General features: G+C 31.9%; 1 protein-coding gene across 2 annotated transcripts in view; it reads right to left on the bottom strand.

Moving 5' to 3' along the window:
* Positions 1–27,079, bottom strand: part of LOC143191556 (zinc finger protein 1) — a 749,575-nt gene that overhangs the window by 226,664 nt on the left and 495,832 nt on the right. The window lies entirely within an intron of this gene.

Raw genomic sequence — 27,079 nt, 5'->3', positions numbered from 1 at the left:
ATCTGGGTGAGCCGTAGACAGTCGTTCAGTATGTGGTTGACTGAAATAAGGGTATAGTGACAAAGCGCACATTGAGCAGGCGGGCTCGAAGTCAGCAAGTGACCGTGTGAGAAACGACAGTGGCCCAATCTCAGTCGATTAAGAGCTACGGCATGGTGACGAAGGGAAGGAACGCGAAGAGAGAAAAAATCTGTAATTTCAAAGAGTCTGTTGTGGTTGGCCTCCTGGCCCAAGAAACGAATGGGATAAGGTCAGTATGGATACAAATATTTGTGATAAGGAGGGAAGCCGAATTAGCCGCACTATCCGCTCGCTCATTTTCCGGTACACAAACGCGAGGAGGGGTCCACAATAAACTTGTCCTGATCCTATTCAGATAGAAGATACGGATGATTGACAGTGAGTCGGTGACCAGGGGATGGCTAATGGAGCATTTTGGAAGTCTGCAAAGATTAGCCGTTCTTTGAAGGATTGTGTTGTGATGTAGGATAAAGCTTTGAATATCGCGAAGAGTTCAACGGTCAATACTGAACCATGTTCAGAGAGCTTGAAATGGAATGTCCGGTTGTCCACCGCAAATGCATTGCCAAGCCCGTTACGAGACTTAGAGCCATCGGTATATATATGCTTCGGCCAAAGTAAGAGTGGAGAAGTTCACAGAATTTGGACCGAATAAGGTAAAGACAATATTCTCTTTCATAAAATTGACATAACGATGTATTTATGAAGGGGTAGTGAAGGTTCAAGGGGAAAAATTGGGGTAGTGGACAAGGAGGGGATGCGGCAAGCCAATTCCAACCCTGGAAAGAAGATCAGCTATTATATGAGAGGTACGAGTAGAGTAGTTAGGGATCCAGAACGAGTGGACGACTCCCAGGGGATTTATATAAAATTGATTTGAGCTTCTGTCTGTTGAAATTATAGTGAGTATTTAAAATAATATGTTCTGTTGTATTTGGAGACTTTATTGAAATACGTGCTAACTAAATACATGAAGGCAACCTAAGCAGTAATATGTTGAAGATGGAAAAACATATTTATCCAAAGTATTGACCACTGAAAACTATAGTTGAAAAACTATACGTCTTGCCCATCGTTCAGACAATGCATGGATGCCATCCCAAAACAAACTGTTTGTCCATTGAGCAAGCCCCTGCATCGTGCGATTGTCTAATTTCTTCAAAATTGGCGAAGTGCTGCTCTGCAAGCGCATATCCGATCGATGCGTAAAGTTGATATTCGGACGGGGCAAGGTCTCGAGAGCGGTCTCGACAGCGGGTGCGATAACATATCCCGTCGAAGTGCTTTCAATGCTTCCTCGACCGGTTTTGCTTTATGAGATGGTGCGTTATCGTGCTGTAAAGTCGCTTTACCGCGTCTTTGGGCCAATTCTGCACGTTTATCGATCAACGCCTGAACCATCTATTGTTGTAGATTCACCAAGTTTCAACAGCTTAGAGTTTTCAAAATAAATCCACTTTTCATCACCCGTCAGAGTTCGATGCTGAAATGACTTACGATGATAACTTTGAAGCAGAATTTCACAGACGATTTTTAGATTCTCCACTTGTCTGTCATTCAATTGATGTAGCACCTATCTTCCCATAATTTGGATTTGCCCCATTGCTCGTAATCGGTCGCTAATCGCTTTTTGAGCCATATTTAATGTTTTTGTTAATTGTTTTGGAGTTTGGGTTGGGCCTTCATCCAATAACTCTTACAGATTTTCATTTTCCAATATTTCGATCTACCAGAGAGTTTTTTGCTTTGCACATCGAAATCACCATTTTAGAATTTTCTAAACTACATCTCACCACACCACACCAGCAAGCGATGACTTTCAGCAGCCTATTTCTATTGACTAAATAAGAAAAGGAATGCGTGACGCAATTCACGTTTTCAGGCACGAATCTTGACATTTTTAAAAGGGTATAAATCTATTATGGTGTAATTTTCGCAAAATATAACATGTATAGCTTCGAAGCTTGACGTTAGTAAAATAAAATAACATATGTGTCAAATCGTAACACAGCATATTTTACCCTAGCGATATATAACAGAAAAATTGGTAATGACTTCCGGTATACCTGGTAAATTGTATCGATTTTTCTCGATAAATGCAGTTTAAAAGTAAAAAAACTTATCAGATTACATTCAAGAATTTAATATATAAGAAATTCCTCAAAAAAATTTCACAGTCTTATTGAGAGAAATTCCGTCTTCTAACATTCATATATAGAGCAATTTATATATATTTTATAACTGACTTCGAAAAAGGAGGAGGTTCTATATTCGGCTGTATATTTTTTTAAATGTGTGTTTTAGTGTATCATCATTATGCATATGTGTTATACATTTCAAGCACAAATTATAGCATATATAATGTCGTAGAAATATTGTACACTAATGCTACTATAGCGTAATGGTTAAGGCATTTAGCTCCCTAGTGGAGGTCGCGGGATCAGAACATTCAGTAGAACACTTGTTGAATCACCTAGACTAGGTACAGGACCCGGGTGCCTGAAGGGCTCTTTAATTTCAACCATTGATTCTTTATTTCTATTTTTCCTCATACGGGCTGCAGCTTTACTTGGCCTACCCATTGCAACATTGAATAAAAAACTCCTTAATTAATTGACTAAATCTCGAACCCCAAAAAGAGAAAAATAAAATATTTTTAACAAAAAAAAATTAACCGACTTCAAAATAATCAAACTTAGACTTTTAACACAAAAAACGGTTTAAAATAAAATATGTACCTACTCATAAAATGGTACATATTTAATATAAAATGTTTTTTTGTGCTAAAACTTTAAGTTTGATTATTTTTACATTTTAGTGAGTTCCTTATTTATTTTTTGAACTTGGTTTAATTTATTTTTAAAAATGTTTTATATATTAAATAACAGGACTTAATTAATAGTATATGTTAATTATTTAACTAATTAATATATAGTGTAGTATGAAAATTAGATCTCGTAAAAAAATTAATTAGCATTACTATTTTTATGAATCGGTTATTGTATTATTCAAAAGTATCATAAATACCCATTAAATATAATAATTTGTGATATTATTATGTCAGTTTAATTATAGTAATAGAAAAATTGCCATCATAATAGAATCCTATGCGAATTAGCGCAAATTAAAATAAAGTTTTCGGAGGCGGATCCAATAACAAAATTAGGCGATTCCTCCGAAAACGGCCCTGCTTAACAGCGGAGCAATTCGAATCTCTCGGCAAAAGATAATCAGGGACATTTGCATCAGAAATACCTCAAACCGAGTGAATCTTAGATCCCATTTCCCAGAGCGGGAAACGCCACAGAAAATAAGCAACGGAGTTAAGAGAACAGAAAGGTTAAATAAAGTTTACTCATTTGTAAATACGTATAACTAGTTAGCATTGTTATATGTCTGGTATAATTCGCGTTTGTATCCGAGTCACGTATCCGAGCTTGTTGAGTTTTCGAAAAACTTCTGGCAAGAATTGGATTAGATCTATTTTTCGTAGTTCAAGATATCCCTCCTGCTTATTATGAAATTTTATATTAAAATTTTATAAAATGCAACAGAGTATAGCATATTAGGTTTTGGAAATAATTCGTAGCGTTATATTTATTAAACCATTATTTGATTTCAGACGAAAAAAGAAAGCAATAGTCGAAAAAAACCCCTTTTGTTTATTACATTGTTACTAGTGGTTGCCGACTAACCTAACAATAACCTACAATGTTTACCGTTACCATACATCTAGGACGACCTATCGGCTTGATCCTAGTTCCTTGTATAAAAATGTTTATTTGCGAACACTGATGTACTTCTTTTAAATGCACCTCACTTTTAAGACTGAATCATATTCTGGTGATATCTAAGACTTGTACCACTTCGCTATCGATGAATAATTGGGATTTTCTTGATTTCTTGAATGACAATAGTTATCTGAATGTCTCGTTGTAAATAATCAGTCCTGTGGTATCTGGATGAACCTACAATATTCGTCAGGACATTGTTTTGGAGAACTTTTACTGTGTTTATCGCTGAACATCTCCATAATTGCATTCAGTATATCCATATGGGCTTCAATACTTGCTTATATAACAACAATTTATTATGTACATATAATTGTGATTTTCTTTCAATTAACCAATGAGTTTTTCTATAGTTTAACTCCAGATCGTTCTTCTTCTTTTTTACATGCTCCTTCCGGCGAGGTTTTGCGTCGAAATTCATGCCAAAGTACTTAGCGTTGTTGCTATATAGAATTATACTTGTGTGGTTTGATTATACCTGAACTGCATGTGCGCAAATATACTCAGTGTATATAGTTCATTTTCTATAGCTTATGTATAAGGCCTTCATGCCATACCTTATACTTACAGAGTCAATAGTTCAATGTTTATTAATAAACTCCATCCAAAATAGTTAAAATAATAGTGTAAATAGATAAATAGGTTTAGGTAAGTAATAAGCTAAATTGTATGTGTATAGTAGAATATAAAATAGTTATTTTAATGATTACAATGTACATATTTTATTGTAAAACGTTGTTTTTTTGTGTTAATCATCTAAGTTTGATTATTTTTTAATTTTTAGTGTTAATCATCTAAGTTTAGTGTTTAGTGTTTTTAGAGTTAAGTCTCTAAAATTTTATTGAAAATGTTTTTAGCGGGTTGCTGCCGGGCTAAATATTACTGTGAGTACTGTGAATAATATCGCTTACAAAATGAAGAATAATACGTTAGATTCACCCAAGAAAACCTGTCTGCATACAAAGTGGGTGACGAATCTTGACCATATTGATATAATTTATCCATATAAACATAATTTAATAAAATTATTTTAGAGAAAATTGTCTGCCTGGAAAGTATACATAAAAGAATTAGAGACATGCAGCTTTTTGAGATATGTAAGACATCCTTTTATACACTCCTACAAGGCAAAGGGTTTATATAGCGTAAAGATAACCTTCGGAGAGGTTTAATGGAACTTCCAGACATTACCTTAAAAAATCAATTTTTAAAAGTATAAAACAAGATCAAGAAAAATAAACTATTTGAATTTGTGTATCTTGATGAAACTTGAATATTTAAAAATGGTTAATTTTTGGCAAGACAGTAACAAAATGTAAAGACAACAAACATTGATGGAAAAAGGTAAAAGTTACAATAGCGTTCGATTATGTTTTGCTGGTCATTATATTTATTAATAATTAATTGCAGATATATTGCTGGTCGAGAAGGATATTCTATCAAAAACTGTTTGGATATGTGCAAGGAAGCATTCTCAACCACGACATCTACGGTTTAGATGAACTCGATAAGACATACAGAGGAAGTAGTTGATAAATGGTATTAACAGTTTAGTGATTGAATTGGACAGTGAGTCGGAAAGTGAAAGTGACTGAAGGAAACTTACAAGATATGTGATAGTGCTGGAAATTCCTGTGTCAGAATGTTGAGAGTGGAAATATCTAACTGTATGTACATAATTAACTCAATATAACTGTAGAAAATGGTATTGTAGGGCGTGAAAGATTTGTGTGCGCAGACATGATTGTAATTGTTTAAAATTAAACATGAGCATTCGGTTAGAACATATGGGGAGAAAATTAATACTAAATGTTTTGTAGATATGGCAAATGCATTAGAGAGAATTCTCTTATTAATTTTATAAAAAATGGTGTACACAGATAGTAGCAGAAGAAGTAAAATATACATTGATACCAAGATGACTCGACAAGTAAACACACCATCGAAGGAAACAAAAACTAAACGTAAAAAGGTAAATATCTCGAATGAAAGTAAAATACGTTTCTCAGATATACAATTGTTAATTAGGTGGATTAGGTCTCCACCACTATATAAAAAAACACGCGTAGAAACTCTACGTCATAGATTGTGCGGAGAAAAGTATGTAAATATAAACAAAACAAATTTAACCTACAAACTATTATACCTGTGTTCTTAATTGTAGTTTTAAGTCCTTCAATAATATATGTGTTAGATATACTGTAGTGTTAAAATAAATTTTATTACAACATTATATAACGAATGTATGTCAAAGCTAAACTGAACTAAAACTCAGAGTTGATGCGGGAATATTGCAATGTTTCGACGTCACAAATATTCATGATAATAATTTTAAAAATTATAGGATAAAAAATATTAAAGTATATCAATTCTAATCAATATTAGGTAATATTCAGCAGCTGGAAAAATATTAAATATTTATTGGAGTGAATTAAAGTATTCCAATAATAAATAAATGCCAAATCGCTAATAGGAAAGTAATGAATAAACTTACTACTGACACATTTAACTCTAATTCATTTTTCAATGAAACTTTCCAGGATTAGACAATAAACAATCAAATTGCTATAAATCATATAGGCAGTGTGTACATAAATAAAACAAAATCGATTGAGTACATACATTTTTTATTAAATCAACATAGTGTCAAAAATATTAAAATATATTATCAAAACAAAATAGCAAATCACAGATAAAACAGGTAAAAATATTACTATATTAAAAGTTTGAAAAATCACTAAAATTCATGATTCCACTTAGCAAGAGTATCACAAACTAAATTTATTCTATTTTCCCAGATTGCCAAGTCCGATTTGTTTTCTGATGTTAAAGTTATAGTCCTTTCTCGTCCGTTGTCCTTGAAATTTAAAGATAAAAGTCCTTTCTGTGTTAAAAAGTTGATCACTTTACAACGGATGGTTATGGTTTTTAGAGAAGCTATGCTCCTTATAGCCATACAGTTGTCATCGGGGCTTACAAATTGAAAGATTTCTTCATTTCTAAGAACACAGCGTTTCTGTTCGGCTGGATGTGAATCTCCAAGATCTACTGTAAAAACACCTGTTATTTCCTCTGGGTATATTATATTAAGTTCCACAGAGGATGTCAATTTCCCTATTGGTCTGCTACTGGCGTCGATAAATGTGAATCGTTCTGTGGAAGCGTTACTGATGTCAATAACAGTCTCACCCATAATCTTCATTTTGGGTAAGCTTTGGTTATCAGGATTAAGTGGGACATTTATGGAGTAAAGCTCAATACTTATTGAAAATTCACGGGAAATGTTTCTAAAAATATAGGGACCCACAAACTTAATAAAAATAGCATCATTGGCCTGTGCTACATTAGATGCCAGAACGGTCCTGTTACACCTGAATAATAATAAGTAATGCGTCAAATGTGTCGTTTTCATCTTTTCGGTGTCTCCCGTCTTTTTCACCGATATAGTTACATAATCCATATTAAGATTGGCTTTTAACTCGGTTTCCGAATCTCCTTGGATGGAAATTGGCTGTGTTGCATCTCGTACTCCCATTAATTTCTCCGTCAAAATACGTAACCTTTCGCACTCTAGGTGTGAGAAGCTCCCCACGAAATCAACGATATTCTTACTACAATGGTCTATATAACGTTGGAAATATCTTAAGACCTTTTCGTATATGGCCCATTGCTTCATTTGTAAAAAGTAATCAATTCGTGCTAACAAAATCTTCTCGAAATAGAACACAAATTTTCTACTGTCTGCTTCCGTAGTGTCAAACTGATCAAGGATACTTAAAGATAGGTCGGAATCTGATACCATAGTAGTATTTAGATGTAGGTGCGAGGTTGATCCTGAATCAACACTGATAAACGAGTATTCGCCACTGACTGAATGATTCTCACTATGTTCTTGATTTGATTTAATTCTTTTAACTGCGGGACCTGGTTCACTTAACGATGTACTTGCACTAATTTCAAAGGTACTTAGAAGGCACTTCTTGTTATTATTGGCATATTGCTTAAGCTGATCACAATTTGATGATTCTGGTCCGTGGGTATCTTCACGACGACGTTTCGGTGTGGACGTCTGTAACGGTTTCCCGAAAATTATTTCCTGGCAACCGACCTTAATTAAGGAATCTTCTTGTCCTTCATATGACGTATAAGAAGGAATAGATATTGACCCATCATCGTCCTCTGCGTCTGATAACTCGAAGGAATTATCCGCTTCGTATTTTGGGGTGGACGTAGCAACAGGTAAGCCATACAGTTTCTCTTCCTCCAGGAAAATTTGAAAAGAATTTTGGTTCAATACAATTTGGTTTTCCATTTCTCTTAAAATATTCACGAATATATAATGCTACTTTGTAATCAGCCACAAGAGGTAAACCTATCAATGCACTTCACTTCGACAACTAATGGTGCGTCTTAGTTTCGCCAGCTTATTTATAGAGGATTGTACAGGTAGTTATTAAAAGGTTTAATCATTTTATGACATATAATAAAAATAATTGATTGTATCACGTTTATTGCGTTTATTCAGTGTTAAATTAACTTATAAATTAGGGTCTCATTATTTCATTGAATCTCAAATAATTACGAGCTAATAATAAGGAATCGTTAAACAATTTGCTGATATATATTGTGTTGCTATAAATCAAACAATTCTTTCTATTTCTTTTATTTATTTCTACACATCTTCGGCTTTTTATTAGTATAATATTAGTAATTGCTAAATTATGTGTATTATTTATATTGTCTATATATTAATCGCCTTAGCGAAAGGAATCGGATTCCTATGTTGAACAAAACTGGTACACCCGCAGTGCTGGAATTTGGCAGGGTTAAAGCCTATATCGAGGAAGATTTTTTAGGTCTAATATACGTTACAGTAAGAGTAAAATAAGTAAGACGAAAAATGCTTAAATAATAAATCTTGTACAGTCGTCAGATCAGCGACAGAAAATATATAAACAAACGTAACGGGTAACCATACGGGTTAAGAGTTGGCTCTGGTTTGAATGAAATACAATACAAGAAGTTAAATAACACAATCAAGTTCTAATAAACCAGAAATATAATTTTGGGTACCTATATCGACATTTATATATTTCTTAATTTGTGAAGATATTGTAGAGGTCTTAAAGGAGTCATTTGAGTCATGAATTAACAATTTGAGAGTATTAACTTCAATATATATAAATAATTCAGTTCTATTTACTATCCATATGGTTTACTAATAATTAATATAATTATATTACAAAGCATATAAGTCCTTATTTAATATCTCCAGATAATTCAAAACTGACATATGAAAGTTACATAGAAGCCTCAGAGAAGTACAGGTATCTTTATATAGTAAATGTAAATATTCTAGTAATAATCGGATACCCATATTTTTTTACTGATATTTTTGTAAATTTACTAAACTATGTTTCTTATAAGTTTGATGAGTACTTATTATCGAATTCTTAACTATATAAAATCTAGTTGATGTTTTAAAAAATTGTGGATCTTAGTTTTGCCATTTTATTTATAGAGGATTGTTTAGGTAGATATTAAAAAGTCTAATCATTTTATGACATATAATAAAAATAATTTATTGTATCACGTTTATCGTGTTTATTTAGTGTTAAATTATCTTATAAATTAGGGCCTTATTATTTCATTGTATCTCATTTCTTCAAAATAAAATAATTCTTTTCTGTCTAAATATTAAATAATTACGAGCTGTAATAAGGAATCGTAAAACAATTTGCTAATATATATTGTATTGGTATAAATGGAACAATTCTTGCTATTTCTTTTATTTCTTTCTAAGCATCTTGCGCTTTTTAGTAGTTATAATATTAGTAAATGTTAAATTATATGTATTATATTATATGTTCTATGTGTAATATATATATATATATATATATATATATATATATATATATATATATATATATAAATAGTTCAGTTCTATTTACTATCCATTTACTATGGTTTACTAATAATTAATATAATTATATTACAACGCATATAAGTCCTTATTTAATGTCTCCAGATCATTCAAAACTGATATATGAAAGTTACATAGAAGTCTCAGAGAAGTAGAGGTATCTTTATATAGTAGATGTAAATATTCTAGTAATAATCGGATACCCATATTTTTTTACTGATATTCTTGTAAATTTACTAAACTATGTTTCTTATAAGTTTGATGAGTATTTATTATCGAATTCTTAACTATATAAAAACTAGTTGATGTTTTAAAAAATTGTTGTATATCTTAGTTTTGCCAGCTTATTTATAGAGGATTGTTCAGGTAGATATTAAAGGGTTTAATCATTTATGACATATAATAACAATAATTTATTGTATCACGTTTATTGTGTTTATTTAGTGTTAAATTATCTTATAAATTAGGGCCCTATTATTTCATTGTATCTCATTTCTTCAAAATAAAATAATTCTTTTCTGTCTAAATATTAAATAATTACGAGCTGTAATAAGGAATCGTAAAACAATTTGCTAATATATATTGTATTGGTATAAATGGAACAATTCTTTGTATTTCTTTTATTTATTTCTAAACATCTTGCGCTTCTTAGTAGTATAATATTAGTAAATGTTAAAATATATGTATTATATTATATGTTTTATGTGTTATTTGTATTATTTATATATTAATCGACTTAGGGAAAATTTCGCGTCCCTTGTTGAAGAAAACTGGCACACCTGCAGGAGTGAAATTTGGCACGTTTGAAGCCTATGTCGAGAAATAATATTTAGGTCTAATGGATTTGTTTAATAGGCGCTACAAATAAACATATTTCAATAAAATGAAAATAGCTCAAATCAAGCAACGTGGTATAGCCGTCAGATCAGCATCAGAAAATATATAAACAAACCCAACGGGTAACCGTGCGGGTTAAGCGTTTGGCTAGCCGACTATAATGTTCTGGGATCGAATATCGCTTTTTTTAAGTCTATAAAATAGAATAAAGGATAGTGTTCCTCAAAATTAAGTGAATGTTTGTTTTTTCACAATTGCAATAATATTAAAAGGGAAAGTGGGCGATTAAAACATTATTAAACCAAGTTACTTATATTGCTTAGTTGCTTATATTGTCGGAATTATTAAAGAGTTATAGTTAGTTTATTTGTATGCCAAAAGGGATTTCAAATTCGAGAATACAAAAAAACGTTTATGGTCTTTGCCTATAAGATATTTAGATTATCAAAATCAGAATATTGATTTTTTGAATATATTTGATCAATAGATCTGATCAAAAAATATTAACTATAGAACAATTTATTTACATTGCTATTGTTTTCCAAGGGCCCTATTTCCAAGGGCCCTATTTTTAATCATAATTATAAGTAGTCATAATTTTTTTATATAGAATTGCATTCATTTTGTTTATTTATTTCACCCTTTGATCTCGGACTTACAGATAACTCATTATTAATAGCTTTCATTTATTTGTTGGTTTTTACGTTTTCTTATGTCTCATATATTCGAATTAAAATTCTCTAAAACTCTCTTAAAACTGTTAATATTTTATGCAATATTCATCTTAACACTTGATGCACAAATTAAATGTTAATAATAATAATTTAGGATTTACAATCACAATAATTAGAAGAATGGTAAATAGAAGGCATTATAAAAACGTTGATAAATATTAAGGCGTTTAATGATTAATGGAATAAGATAAACGACTATAGGTCATTTTATTTATTAGATCTTGTATCAATTATTTTAATTATTTACTTTATAGACCTAAGTTTTGGAAAATCAATAGTTCGTTTACTTATACTAAATACATTCCTTTAATATACATTTCTAAACTGTAATAAATAAATTACCTAATTGTGAACGTTGTTGTTTTGATGTACACGCACATCAATTTTAAAATTGTTTTATTCATAAATTCGTTGTTTTAATATACCAACATGTATTATTGCAAACTTATAAAGTAAAAATTACATAAAAGTAAAAAATGGTTATGTATACTTATATTGGATGTTCTGAAGTGGTTAATGCTCTGAGAATAATGATATCTCACTTATGATACTTTGTATGTTCAGCGGCGTAGTAATTTACAACAATTTATTTATTATTGAAAGTTATCAATTTTTTTTTTTTGATATACTGTGAAACAATTTTTCGCAAAATATAATTTTTAGAATAGTTTTATTACTCTATCATGAAAGAAAAGGAAAACAATAATTAATGAATACCATTAACATGCAATTAATAATCTCATTTTAAACGAAGTAGAATTAATTTTATATTTGAATGTTCTGTGGATGTGTAAATAGGAATGGAAATTTTTCTATGGAATAATACCCCACAAATGTTTTATCGTATTTTAATATGTTAATTGCTATTTTAAAATAATATACTATAATAAATATAGACAATACAATAGAATTGAAGAGTAAAGATGTACAATAACCATAAATACTAAAAAAAATTAAACATATACCTAATCATAAAAACAACTAATCCATCAGATAATTAAAAATGATCGCACAATAACTACTAGAGCTTTCTTTAAATAAAGTAAATTCTTTATTTATTATTTAAGAGAAATATTTTTTAACAATATTCGAGAGAGTAATCGAAATATTACCTACTATTGTCATAAAAAGAGTGAAATGTATTTTACTAATTATCATTCACAATATTAACCTCTTTACCCTATTACACTAGCAATCTTAAAATTTATCGTTCCAAAATGGTGCTATATTAATATATAATACATTGTTATTTACAAGCAAATTACCAAAAAAAAAAAACATAAAACTATATATTACATATAAATCTATGTGAGCTTAAATTGGGTACATTTTTGTCAAGATCGTAGCTAAGGCGACAAATCCAAAACGTTAAAAATCAGTCGAATGAAACTAGTAGAACCAAAAAAAGTAACTAAAAGTACATGACTGAAACAGTCTATAGTAAATCGTAACAAAATCAGTAGGACCGAATATAACGACTGAAACAGTCACTGGCAAAAAGCAGTAAAATCCATCGAACCAAAAAAAAATGACTAAACTGATGACTGAAAATTACTAAACAGTCAATAGTCATTTTTAGTCGATAGTTCCCAACACTACTAATAAGTATACATAATTAAAAAAAGTCAATAAACCTTTGGTTTATCTTTATAATTTATACTGACACATTCCAACATTTCAACTCCGTTTTTACTGCCCACTTAGCTGACAAATTTCCTGATTTAGGTGTGTAGTAGTGGATATGGAGCTGGTTACAGAGACGGTTTGCACATGAATGAATGGTGTGATCAACTGACAGTATAGTTTTGTATCGTCATTTAACAAGTCGCCACTTCATTTCACAAATTATGTTAGCTTTATAGAAAAATAGTTCTAAAAATAGTTCCCAACGTTAATATATATCTACGTAATATTTTTAACATTCATGTGAATAATAAAATGAAATAAAATTACCAGCCAATTATGAGGAAATTCCCCGTGCGCCACTAACCATTACCAATAACGCAACATGGCACGTTATTTCGGTAATCAAAGGAGCTAACGCTGCAATGATCACCCCGCTCTTAATTTTAAAACGATGCCGTTAACGGCTCAAACAATGTCAGAACACGCCATTATGGTGAACCGACTCTAACTGTTTTATTTACAATGGCTCTTTGAAGAGTCGTTAAGAGATGGATGTAATGAATATGGTAGGCGCAATAACGATCTAGTCCATCGAAGCAACTTTGGTTTTAGCACAGCCATGTATCATTTTTATTATCTATGTTCTAAATGAACTACTCGAGTTTCCACATCGGCATATATAATTATCGGGGTGTTGGTAACGTTCCTTCAATTTTGTTTCATGTTCCTTTGGAATGTCTCTGAGTTCATAAATTTTGTATAACCAAAGATTTTCAATAAACTGTTGAAGTTTTATTTCTTTATTTCTTTAACAGATTTTTACTGTATATATTATTCATTCTTATAATTTGCTTTGTTTATAAACTATGACTAAACTTATGACGGCAAAAAATTCCAAAAAAAAACACACGCTCTCAATAATTCCATTCAATACATTCAATTTGAATTCCATTTTTTCCCAACGGTTCCCTGCTTTCTTATTTCTTGAAAAATTACGACATACTTCTAAGTCTATGCTTTTGGTTTATTCAATTTCGTATCAAAAGTTGAATTCTTTATAAGCTTTAGTATTTGCAAGAATGCAAATATACCTGTGATATGGGGAAATTTTATCTTTATGTTAACCCAAAAATAATTTAAAAACCTTGGGGCAAAAATAAATAAATTTTGTCAAAAATATATAAGTTCACTTTTATTGTTATTTTTACATCTTTTAAATACAATATTTTACACAATAAAAGTTACAATGTTGTTGAATTGTCATAATTAGTGTTGGGAACAATCGACTGAAATCGACTATCGACTGTTCAGTAATTGACTACTTTTTACTATCGACTATTTCAGTCACTATTTTTGGTTCGACTGTTTTTACTAGTAACTGTTTTCAGTCGACTGTTTTCAGTCGCTATTTTCGGTCCGACTGATTTTATTACTATTTACTATCGACTGTTTCTGTCGTTTACTTTTAATTACTATTTTCGGTTCTACTAGTTCATTCGACTGATTTTTAACGTTCTGCCCTTCCGTCTAAGCCGCGACATTGAAAGTAATGCGCCGAATTTATGCTTATATAGATTTATATGTAATATATGTGGTTTTATGTTTTTTTTAGTTTGCTTGTAAATAACTATATATTGTGAATTAATATAGCAGCATTTTGGAACGCTAGTTTTCGAGGGCAAAAAAATTAAATTGTAAATGATAAATAGTAAGATACTTTTGACTGACATAAATAGGTAATACTTTGGACTGGTATAATAGGTAATACTTTTTTGATAAACTTTTACGATTTTTTTCCAAGCCTCTTGTTTGTCGAAACTTTTTTCCTAAAATCTTGAGAACTAAAATTAGGTTCCAAGGGTTTCAGAAATTGCATAGATCCAAAAGATTTGAAGAGTTTTTTACAGTAGCACTTGTTAAATGTCTTTTAAATAAATTAACGATAAAGAGGTGAATAAAGTATATTAAATATTTGTAATAAATACATTTTCTGATAGGAAAACTCTACTTTCATATTTTGTTGGCTATTAAGAAGAGCACCACAGTTTTTATTTGTTAACGAATGGACTATCTTAACAGAATGTGTTCAACTTTTAAAACCTATTGAAATAATGACCATCGAGTTATCTGGTGAAAGATTTCCCAATGATGTCTTTTATAAGAGGTTAATAAGAGGACTAGCAACATTCCATCAAATCCAGGATTTTAACAAGTGAATAGGGAAAAAATGACAAAATTGTCTGATGTCATCAATAAAAGACTGGCAATTTTAGAAATGAATACGATATGAGGGAGATCCACATTTTTAGATTATAGATTAAAAAAAGCAGGATTTGGTATTGCAAATAATGCTGAGGTGATACAAAAAGTTATGACCAAAGAGGTATCTTCCATTCTAACTTCAAAAAATACAAATATAGTTACACAATTCGAAATTCAAGACAAAACTACTGACCAAGGACGTATTGACATCTGGAGATATTTTGATAAAAAAATGGCTAGAATGAAAGAAGTAATTACTCCAAGTACTGCAGCAACTTTACAGATTTAGCAGTATTTGGAAATTCCATTTATTGGGCGTTTAGAAAACCCATTGGATTTTTAGCAAAGCCATAAACATCTGTCCCCTGGGAACGAGTTTTTTCAAAATCTGGGCAAATAATTAACGATCGAAGAAAAATATTTCTGTTCAAAAATAAATAAAACTTTTATTTAAAAAGGGTCTGGTAGTTATTGTACGATCATTTTTAGGTTCATTATGGATTAGATTTTTCAATGACTAGGTATACGTTTACATTTTATTCAATTCAAGTCAAGGTTATTGAAAATCATTATTTCTTAGGTTTTATTTAAGTTATATTGTACTATTTATATTTATTATGCTATGTTATTTAAAAATAGCAATTGGTATATTAAAACACGATAAAACATTTGTGGTGTTATTATTCCATTCCTTTTTGCACTTTTGCACATCCACAGAACATTCAGTATAAAAACAATCCGACTTCCTTTAAAATTATATTATTATTATTTATTATTTATTACATGATAATAGAAAGTTATCAGGTGAATGAATATATATATATATATATATATATATATATATATATATATATATATATATATATCTGTCTCGCTTATACTACCATTGGAGAATATAAAGACTTTTAAAATTAACTCCTCCAAGCATTCGTCTCCATCCTTTCCTATCTCACATTTTATACAGACAAGAATTCGTACATCTTCGTCCGACATCACGAATGAAAAAAAAAACAGTCGAACCGTGCATTTGACTGAAAATAGTAATTACTATTTTCAGTCGCTATTTTTTTGACTATCGACTGTTTCGACTGTTTTCGGTCGATAGTTCCCAACGTTAGTCATAATGCTTATCAAGTCGCCGTTTAGAGCTGGTTTAAGTCTTGATCATAAGTAGGTGTTTGTTCAATCCGGAACTTATTTTTATTCAATGCTTTGATCACATTAAATAAAGCTATTGTAAAAAATGTTTTTAGAAAAAAAATATTGAACCGACTTCAAAAAATAAATAAGGAACTCACTAAAATGTAAAATATAATGAAACTTTACTATAATTTTTAATATAATATAATATAACCGAACCCAAACAGTTATATTAAATTAGATTAGTTTTGTTGGTTTTTAATATTGTGTTTATGACATAAAATTATATTATTACTTTTGTATTGTTGGAGGGCTCGGCACCAACTTCGAACAGATTTTTTTTAGTTATTACGACGATTATTATATACATATTTATTTTAAAACATTTTTGTTCTTTATTAAAAGTCTAAGTTTAATTATTTTTTATGTTTTAGTGAGTTCCTTATTTATTATTTTATTTATATTGTATTGTAATACTCATATTGTTCCTTTTTTTAATTTATTTTTTGAAGTCGGTTCAATTTTTTGTGTAAAAATATTTTAATTTTCTCATTTTAGTGTTAATCTTTAGTTAGTTGTTAGTATAGTTTAGTCTTTTCTCAAATTCTCACCGTTTGTCGCGCAGTGCTCAGCTCGAACGCATCAATATATAATCGCAATAGTCAATAGCGATCCCTATTAATGGTTTCATCTCGTCTAAAAATTTTCTTGTATATCCAGAATGTCAAAATTGCCCATTTTTGAACGTCGAGACTGGTTTTTACATGTTGAAATGGATGGGACCTGGTCACCTCAAGCTTCACACGGCATTTGATGTCCTACAGCGGTCCTTTTCTACAAATTTACAACGCATTGAATGTTTTTTCTCACCTCGACGAAAGGACGTATCGAAAAGTGAAATCTGTCATTGAGGATTCAACGTGAAGTTAGTTACAAATTTACTCTATGCGAATTAATATATAGTTACAAAATCTGATGTAAATCGTTAAAAATATACTGCTTACAGAGAAATTTAAATTGATTGCTTTACAGTTGTAAAATATAATTCGTGTTATCGTACAATATGGGGAATTTTATTGTTGGATTTGTGAAAGCAAAACCGCCTCTTTTTCTATAGATTTGGTCTATAATTAAAACTAAAATAATATGTTTAGCCCTATTTGGTTGTTTGTTTGTAGGATTGCTGGTTATCTTTGATATATTAATAGACTTTATTTAAGAATAAGGAAACATAATAGTTTATAGTCTATTCGAAATAACATTGAGATCATGTCGTCAAGATGTGGAATGTATTGCCTATCGCAATTTGTAAATTCGTTCTAAAATCAGACAATAATTTTCTTCTGATTTTATTCTAGTTACAAATAGATGAACGCAGTCTGATATGAGCTAGCATTACAAGCCCATTGATTCCCTTACTTCACTGGAGATGAAGTTTACTAACAAAAAGTACATAGGCATGATATTTAACTAGTCAACACCTACATCAACTATTTTCCGTGAAATTTGGTAATGGTGTATGAGAAGCCAGGTGAATAATTTCACTAGGACATTAAAGATATGGAAACATATTACTAAAGAAATTGGAGCGTCTCAATGAATGTATGTAAAGAGGAGTTTTATTAAAGAAAGAAAAGGTTTTAGTGTGCTAGAGAACCCGTATTAGATTTGTAAAAAAATTTTCTTCTGTAATAAAATCTGAACAATATTATAATAAACTCGTTTAACATAGTTACCCAAATAATTAAGAAACGCGTTCTATTATAAAAAGGAAATCTTTTTCGGATTCGACAATACCCAAAAACATAAAGAATGCTTCACAAAACATATACAGCTCTTACAATTCTTTGCAGGCCTTTGTTATTTAATAACTCACGCCGCTCAAGTGGATTGTAGTTTTATGATCAAATTCAGTTAGTCCTTAAATACATATATATTACACAATAAAAAGTGTATTATTGTTGCAGAATTGTCATAATGCTTACCAGGTCATTGTTTAGAGCCGGTTTAAGTTTCCATCATAAGAAGGTATTTATTCACTCTAGAAATTTAATATATTCATTGCTTTGATCCCATTAAATATAGCACCAACAAAAATACTGTAAAAAGAAGAACTAATTCTAGATAAGAACCTTTTTTATTATTCGATAAAGCTAAATAACATCTTAAAAGTAAATTGATCCTTCGAACTTGATGCACGTGTTAGTTAGCAAAATTCTGAATAGTTAAAAAGTTGATGAACTGTAATCTTGGGTTAAAAGCCCCAACATCTACATCAATTATATTCCGGGAAATTTGGGAGTGGTGTATGGTGGCGAGGTGAATAATTTCACTACGACATTAAAGATATGAAAAACATCATGAAAGAAATTGAAGCGTCTCAATGAAAGTATGTAAAGAGGAGCTTTATTAAAAAAGAAAAGGATTTAGTGTGCTAGCAAACCCGTATTAGATTTGTAAGGAAAATATATTTTTTCTGTAATAACATCTTAACAACATTGTAATAACTCGTTTAACATAGTTACCCAAATAATTAAGAAACTTGTTGTTCTATGATAATAAGAAAATCTTTTTGGATTCAACAGTACCCAAAAACATAGAGATTACGTCACAAAACATAAACAGCTCTTAGAGTTTCTTGTAGGCCATTGTTATTTAATAAATCACGCCCGCTCAAGTCGATTGTAGTTTTCCGATCAAATTCAATTAATCGTTTAATTTATTTATGGCTGTCTGCTACGAAAGTCCTTACACGACGGCCGACAAAACACACTCCGTAATACCTATTAAAGTAATTGCTCCAGATTTCGTTGCGAAATGAAAAACGTCGGAAAAACAGCGGCAATATTGTGTTCGGGATTGTGTACACACGAAAAGGTAATGGGAAGGTCGACGCGGCAAAGACTGGAAGGATCAACAAACCAGAGATCAGATCTAATCGATCCCGTAATCCATCAAACGGGACGGCTTAAGTTTCTCGGCCCTTACCAGGACTGAATTGTTCTGTTCTTGTTCTTTTCTGGGCCGGATAAGTAGACTTGCATGCAACGCTTTTCATTCGGATGTTTGACGGTGGGGGAGCAGAGAAAACACCCTGGCCTTTGCCGGATATGAATAAAACGACATTCACTTTTTTCCACCCTGTTTAATAACGGTACATAATACGTACCCCGTCGCATAAATTGAACCAAGCAGATATATGAACATAAACAACAAAGAAAATTAAAACTAACCAAAATTTATTTTATATTGTGTTGAATTAAATACTAATCAACAATCTATTGTGTTTTATTTTTTATGATTAAAAAGGTGGCCTTGGAAATACTATGACACAATATACTGTTTGTATAGCAATATAAATAAATTATTCTACAATTTAAAACTAACAACTTTAGCCGAAAAAAAGTTAAATAGCACGTTTTACCTTATTTGTTTCTTTGTAAATATGCTGGGTGTATTTAAAATATTAGTAGTTGTTTTTTATTAACAAATATCGGAAAATACTAGCTACTAACTAATGATATAATGAATAACTCTTTGAAAATGAACAGTAGCAAAATTTATTAAAGGTCATAAATTATTTTATAAATTAGACCTATAAAATAGTTTTTAAGAATTTGTATTATTATAGTAGCTTTATTGTAATATACCCGCGTAATGTGTTTTATTTAAATTATTGTTCATAGATAGCCGCTACCTTTTCCAATCTTTCAGGCAATTTATGGGTTCCATCTCGAAAGAACAATGTCTTTTTGGTAGATTTCAAGTAGTAAGGTCTGGAGAATACGGCGGGTGGGGCTGCACGTCCAATTTTATTTTACCAAGTATGTTTTCACCGGTTGTCGTGCTGAAGAATGAGGATTCAACGTGAAGTTAGTTACAGATTTACGCTATGCGATTTAATATATAGTAACATAATCTGATGTAAATAATTAAAAATAAACTACTTGTATAGAAGCTAAATTGATTGTTTAACAGTACTAAAACACAATCCGTGTTATCGTACAATAAGGGGAATCTTATTGTTGAATTTGTGAAAGCAAAATAATATGTTTAGCCTTATTTTGTTGTTTGTTTGTAAGATTGCTGGTTATCTTTAAAATATTAATAGTCTTTATTTAAAAATAAGGGATTATAGTAGTTATAGCCTAGTATTGCCTATCGTAATTTGTAAATTCGTTTTAAAATCAGACAATGATATTCTTCTGATTTTATTCTAGCTACAAATAAATGAATGCGGTCTGATATGAGCTAACGTCATAAGCCCATTCATTGCCTTACTTCATTGGAGATGAAGTTTTCTAACGAAAATTACATAGGCATGATATTTAACATATCAATAATCTAATATATATTTTTACCATAGGTGGCTTATATCTGTCCAATTTTTTCTCTTCTGTATTTAGCACCATGGCAATCTGTTTCAAAACAATAAGTCATTGTGTTGTCCATCTTGTAGACTTTATGCTATCATATTTGTATAATGCGAGAGCCTTTGTGGGTTATCTGTACACTTCTATCTCTTTACATGATTCTGCTGCTCAGGCTGGGGATGTCACCTCTCTTGAATCTCACATGGTGTTGTACTTCTACTTTATGCTTATTGTATTATTTCCTGTTTTACTATAATTTTGAGTATGTTCCTTAAATCATCTCTCTGAAACTTTTGCTATGCCCCACAATTGAATGCTGTATATCCAATTCGGCTTGATGGTGGATTTGTATACCATCATTTGGCAATCCATACTATGTAGACTACGCTATTAAATTATCTAGGGTGGTTCCAGGCGTATTTCCAAGTTAATCTACGATCCAAGTAGTCCTGTGAGAACTTTTTGTTTTCGTATAATTTTATCAATGGGCAGGCTTATCTTATCAGTGTGTAAGTAGCATGAGTTGACTTTTTAGAGTTTGGTCTGCCTTTATTCTCGATTGGTTAAACCATTTCTTTTGAATTTTCTTCAGATAGTATTGTCAGCGAAAATGTAAATCAGATGCAACACCAGTCCCACACTACCCTGTGCAGACTTTGTCCATCATCAATCCATAAAAAAACCAATCCTATATATAACTTTCTTTTCATATATTTTATAATGGTGTGTTATTTTTTCTGAAATTATCTATACATGTTTCAAATTGACACTGAAGTTTAAAAATAAAAACAATACAATTTCACGAAAAAAATAAATACCAGAAATTATTTTATCTAGAATCGTCGTTTGAAAATACGAGTACGTGAAACTGACAAAATAAGTCCGACTTCTAGGGTTAAATGATGAATATACAAAACGGTATCAATCATTCTTAAGAGTACCGGGTAATACCAACATCTCGCGGACCGCCGTTCATACCGTGCATTAAATTCTCAGGGTGTATGAGTAATTTATATTCATTACGTTGAAGCCCCTTAAACTTTTCAACGCGATAACTCAATGCTAATGAAATCAGGATGGCAATAATTTGTTATAAAGCTTTCCGATGTATTTCTGACTTGCCCTACCTCCCCCCCGTTGGTCCCGTCCCCCGCCTCCTCGCTCAAGGCTGGCCTCAATAAAGTGAGCAAAGAACCGAAGGTAAAGGGCCACGGGCCCTTAAATAATCAAATTACGTTGCCGATTCATAACGGCGTATTAAAAGCGAGTTATTCGTACGTAATCTAATTATTCCGACTGTATTTATTATAATCGGGCTGGGGCGGGTGAGGTTCGAGGGGGGCGGCGGCGACGACGGCGGCAGCAGGCGGGCAATGGGGCGGTTCCGAACGTCGGCTACTCCGGATTTCATTTAGCACTTTTCGTAATATCAATAGTAATATTTTTTGACCGTGAAGTTAATAACAACTTTACTGAGAATATCAAAACTAATATTTCAAATAATTTCAATGACTAGACTTAATTTATACAAATATTTTAATCTACTACTTCCAAGCATTAAAAATACTGGATTCTTTTCATCAAAACAAATCTGCAAAGGATTTACCACAGATGGTGTTACTGATGGTGTAAATTGCATTGTATACATTAAAACCAACTTCATGATGAAGACTTACCGACAGACTTCAGTTTTTTAGTATGTTTAATTTTGTGTAAACAAACATTTTCTTCAGTATGTTGAATATTTGTAAATTTTTGCCGAGTAAGCATTTTCAGAGAGTCCTCATTTCATCAAACAGGAATCAAAATATGCCAGAGTTTCATCCCGAAATAATTGCGGATTTCAAGACGATAACATGAAGCAAAGAAGAAATGTATTCTTGTTGATCAAATAAAAAAAAATGTAAAGGGTTCGAGGGAAATAATATACAATTGTACTAGTTGCAATTAGCCATCCATTCGGCTTAAGCTATTAAATGTACAATACATCAATGAAAATCTGGAAGTTGTCAATTTATTAATGAGGTTTTTTCATCAAGAACAGTAACTGGTAATAAATAGTGATGTATTGACTTGATTATGGTATCTTTTTTGAGAATTGTTCCAGCCAAAAAGTACGATCATAAGATTTAGGCTAGTAAATGTACAATATGTCAATCAGAAGCTGGAGGTAGTAAATTGGTGGCTTTCTTGATATATATAATTTTTGTATATATATATATATATATATATATATATATATATATATATATATATACAATACGATGCCTTTGGAATGTAACAATGTTATTTTTCACCATGACAACGTCGTCCACTTGCTGTTGTCGATGCGATATTGCAAAACAAAAGATAATATGAAATAAAAAATATACCCTGGTTTTTGAGCCAGCTTGTCCTATAAATATGAAAATGCAAGGGTATATGATTAGAAATTATTCGAAGGATTGGAATCACCTGCATACGTCGCTGAGGAGGTATAAGTATGAGTGGGCATATCTGCTCTGAATGTTAGATGGAAAAATGGACACAATATGTTGCCTTGTGACCTTGTGGCCTTATGTATTACTGATATGTATTTTTCAAGATAATACTTGTGATAATAATATGAGTGATAATAATATGATAATAATGTGAAGAAAATGTTTGCACACTCTTACTTTACTCAGATTTTTAAAATTTTATAGAGTAGCTTATTGCGACACCTTGTCGAATGCTTGGTTAATGCCAAGGAACGCTGCTCAACAAAACAAACTGTTTGTTTTCCAGTGATCTACCAATGACTGATGGTACCGTGGTGCTCTCTATGGTACCGTGGTGCTCTCTAAAACCAAAATGGTGATTTGGTATTATCCCTGCTGGATATTCTCGTATTCTATCGATTTTTTCCACTAGTTTTCCAAATATCGGAAGGAAACTTAAGAGTTTGTATGTCACATCTTAAGCTGATTCCAGTATTATTATTACTTGGGCTATTTTCTACTGGCTTAGGTAGAAGGATAATCAAGTATGAGAAGTAACTCTTTTTTGGAGGGATGCTTTAAGAGCGCAGCGTTAAAAAGGTTAGTTCCTATCTTGGCATTGAACTTCCTGAAGTTTTAGGATTTTCCGCCTTAGTTGATATAGTGTCACATGTTTCAATAGTAGACAGCTTTGAGTGAGATAGTTCAGGTATTTGTCCATTACATAGTCGAGATATTAGCATTTTTTAAAAAGATTTTTCATAGTCGAAGCGGGACCAGATCCCTATTTGTGTTTTAATGGTGCAATCTGTTGTTAGAGGCGTTTTAGGTCTTTAGTGGCCTTCCATAAGGAATATATTGTGGCACTAATATGTGTCGACTCGCAAGCTGTGTTATTGCAGATTCTCGTTTTCCCATTCTTTGATTAGATTCGTTGCCCTGAAGCTTTATTAAAGGCAGTTTTATCTCTTGAATAATAGGTGCCATACTCTATGGAGTATACATATTTCGATTATACAGTCATTGATGAAGGCTGGGTATAAACGTTCTTTTGCGCTATCCGCCTTGCGTTTACGGTTTTGGATATAGTCTTTCTATGATCTATTCTACCTCGCCGATAATTTTCCGAAGAATTATGAATTGTGCTTATGCTGTAATAATATTTTGATATGTTACCCAGCTAGTAGGTTGCGCTTCATTTAGTATTATGTTATTATTCACGTTAAGAACTGCAGAGTGGCTTGAAGTGTGATGCGGATTCATAATCTATTCGTATCAAATGTTAAATTATATCAACATATCAGAAACGGCAGTAACTAAAAAATTATATATTGAATAAAACAGAAGGTTCCGTCCTTTTGACTGAATACTATATATAAGTCTATATCTTGAAGAAATTAAGAAACTGGCGAAAATAATCTCAATCGTAATATAAAGACGGGGGGTTACAACAATGCAAGAGTTAAAATCCTTTATTAGGCAACAACAACATATGGATATAGCTTTTGAAAACTAATTAAATTCCTCCTCGAGACGGACGTACCGGAAAGTTGGACGAAATAAAGCCCGCGTCGCTTTCTTAAGGGATAAGTCGACTAAACCCAATCAGGACCCCGAAAGTTGAATCGTTTTAATTTTCCTTTACATTTCTCTTTATTCCTTTAGTCGGAACAAGAATTAAGTTTGGCTTTTGTAAATTAAAACGGCCCGACGAAGGAGTAGTAGTACGGCGACCGCTTCGCCGTTGCTGCAGTGGTTTTTACTCTAATTAATTCTACTTATAAATTCCGATTCTAGGCCTTTGCTTTCCCGGCCGTTTCGTTATTGCAAACGGGCGGCGGCGGCGGCGGTAGCGGCAAGCGGCACGGGGGGCGTCGGACGGCGGGGAATGGGGAGAGACGGCGGGTTTCGCCGGGTCCACGGTTGGCCGGTGTGCGCGCTTGATAAATTCACTTTTGCCCCGCTCGAAAACATTTAAACGAAGACGATTGGAGTTATGAAAGTCGGGAAATTAAATCCGAATTGTTTTATGTCCGCCTTCCGATGCCGATGGAAATAATTGGATAATAATAAATGGAACGGAATGAAACAGAAAACGATAGCAGATAAGCCGGCTCGTTTTTTTTTATTAAGATAGTAGATAAAAAACAGTAAATATATTACGTTTTCGACAGTATGCACTATAATAGGTTAATTAAAAAGTCCAAGGCCTGACGCATAAATGGCGCTACTAGAATTAAATCCATATGTTTTTTAGTTAGCAGTGACCCTCAAAAGATCCGTGTATAAACATGACAGCTGTCAGATAATTGGTTTTTAAATTATAGCATTTTGAGTAAAGCAACTTTTATTATTGCGAAAAAAAAATGGATAAAAAGGAATTTCGCGTCTTGATAAAATATTGCTTTTTGAAAGGAAAAATTACAGTCGAAGCAAAAACTCGGCTTGATTCTGAGTTTCCGGACACTGCCCCAGGAAAACCAACCCTCAAGGATTGGTATGCTAAGTTAAGACTTGGTGAAATCAGCCCCGGAGATAGTGAAAGCAATAGATGCCCAAAAGAGGCTGTTACCGACAAAAACATTTAAAAAATCCGCAAAAAGATTTTTAATGACCGTAAATTGAAACTGAATGAAATAGCAGACACTCTAAAGATATCAACTGAATGGGTACATTATATCATTTACGAATATTTGGGTATGAGAAAGCTCTGTGCAAAGTCGGTGCCGCGCGAGCTCACTTTTGACCAAAAACAACGACGATTTAATGATTCGGAAAGAATGAGTCAATTGAAGTGTGTGAAAATGCAACAGTCGGCTGGCAAGGTTATGGCGTCTGCATTTGGGATGCGCATGGAATAATATTCATTGACTGCCTTGAAAAAGGAAGGACCATCAACAGGGACTATTATATAGCGTCATTGGACCGTTTGAAGAACAAAATTGACGAAAAACGGCCGCATTTGAAGAAAAAGAAAGTTCTGCTTCAACAAGACAATGCACAAGACACGTGTCACAAGTCAGTGCAAACGATGGCAAAAATCCATGAGTTGGGCTTCAAATTGCTTCCTCATCCACCGTATTCTCCAAATCTGGCCCCCAGCGACTATTTCCTGTTCTCAGATCTCAAAAAAATGCTCGCTGGGAAGACATTTTTGTCGCACGAAGAGGTGATCGACGAAACTGAGGCCTATTTAGTAGCAAATGACAAATCGTACTACAAAACTGGCATCGAAAAGTTGGAGGGTCGCTATAAGCAGTGCATCACCCTTGGAGGGAATTATGTTCAGTAAAAAAACTAATTTTGCCAAAAAAATGTGAATTACTATGGTAGACCGGGGACTTTTCAATTGTGCTGTTAACATTCGGCGTCTGTTTTCCTATTAATAGCACAAGTATACATGGAATTGAACTTGAACAGCCAAAAGATGTTTATAAGGTAAATTTTTAAAATTGGTCTTAGTTTTCGAAATAAATTAATTATTTTTTACTACTAACGGCCATTTATTGAATTAAATACTGTAAATCGGAAATGCACAGATGCCGAACTGAACAGAATCCTTGGTATACCATTTCGATTTTCGATATATCTTGGTGTAGTCGCTCTCCTTGCTTGTCCCTCAAGTTTTATGGAACAAAATCTAAATGTGAATTTCAAAAATGTTTTTTGAGATACATCTGAGCTCCAATCTTATGGTAATTTTGCAACAAATTGTCGATTACGTGCTTGTAATTCGGTGATTTGTGATTACTATTAAAGTTACCAAGCTCATACTTCATTTTTGCTCTTATATTTGGACCAGTTGGCAATTGGCATTGTCCGATATGTCAAGAAGTCAAGATATTGTGCCATTTTTTTGCATTTATCTCGACGATATTTATGGAGCATCATCTACATGAAACGTCATATTATG

Source organism: Rhynchophorus ferrugineus, unplaced genomic scaffold, assembly GCF_030347505.1.
Source record: "Rhynchophorus ferrugineus isolate W39M unplaced genomic scaffold, kcgeb_rfMv2 rfM2, whole genome shotgun sequence".
In the NCBI taxonomy this organism is placed as follows: domain Eukaryota; kingdom Metazoa; phylum Arthropoda; class Insecta; order Coleoptera; family Curculionidae; genus Rhynchophorus; species Rhynchophorus ferrugineus.
This window is presented reverse-complemented; position numbering and strand designations above follow the sequence as displayed.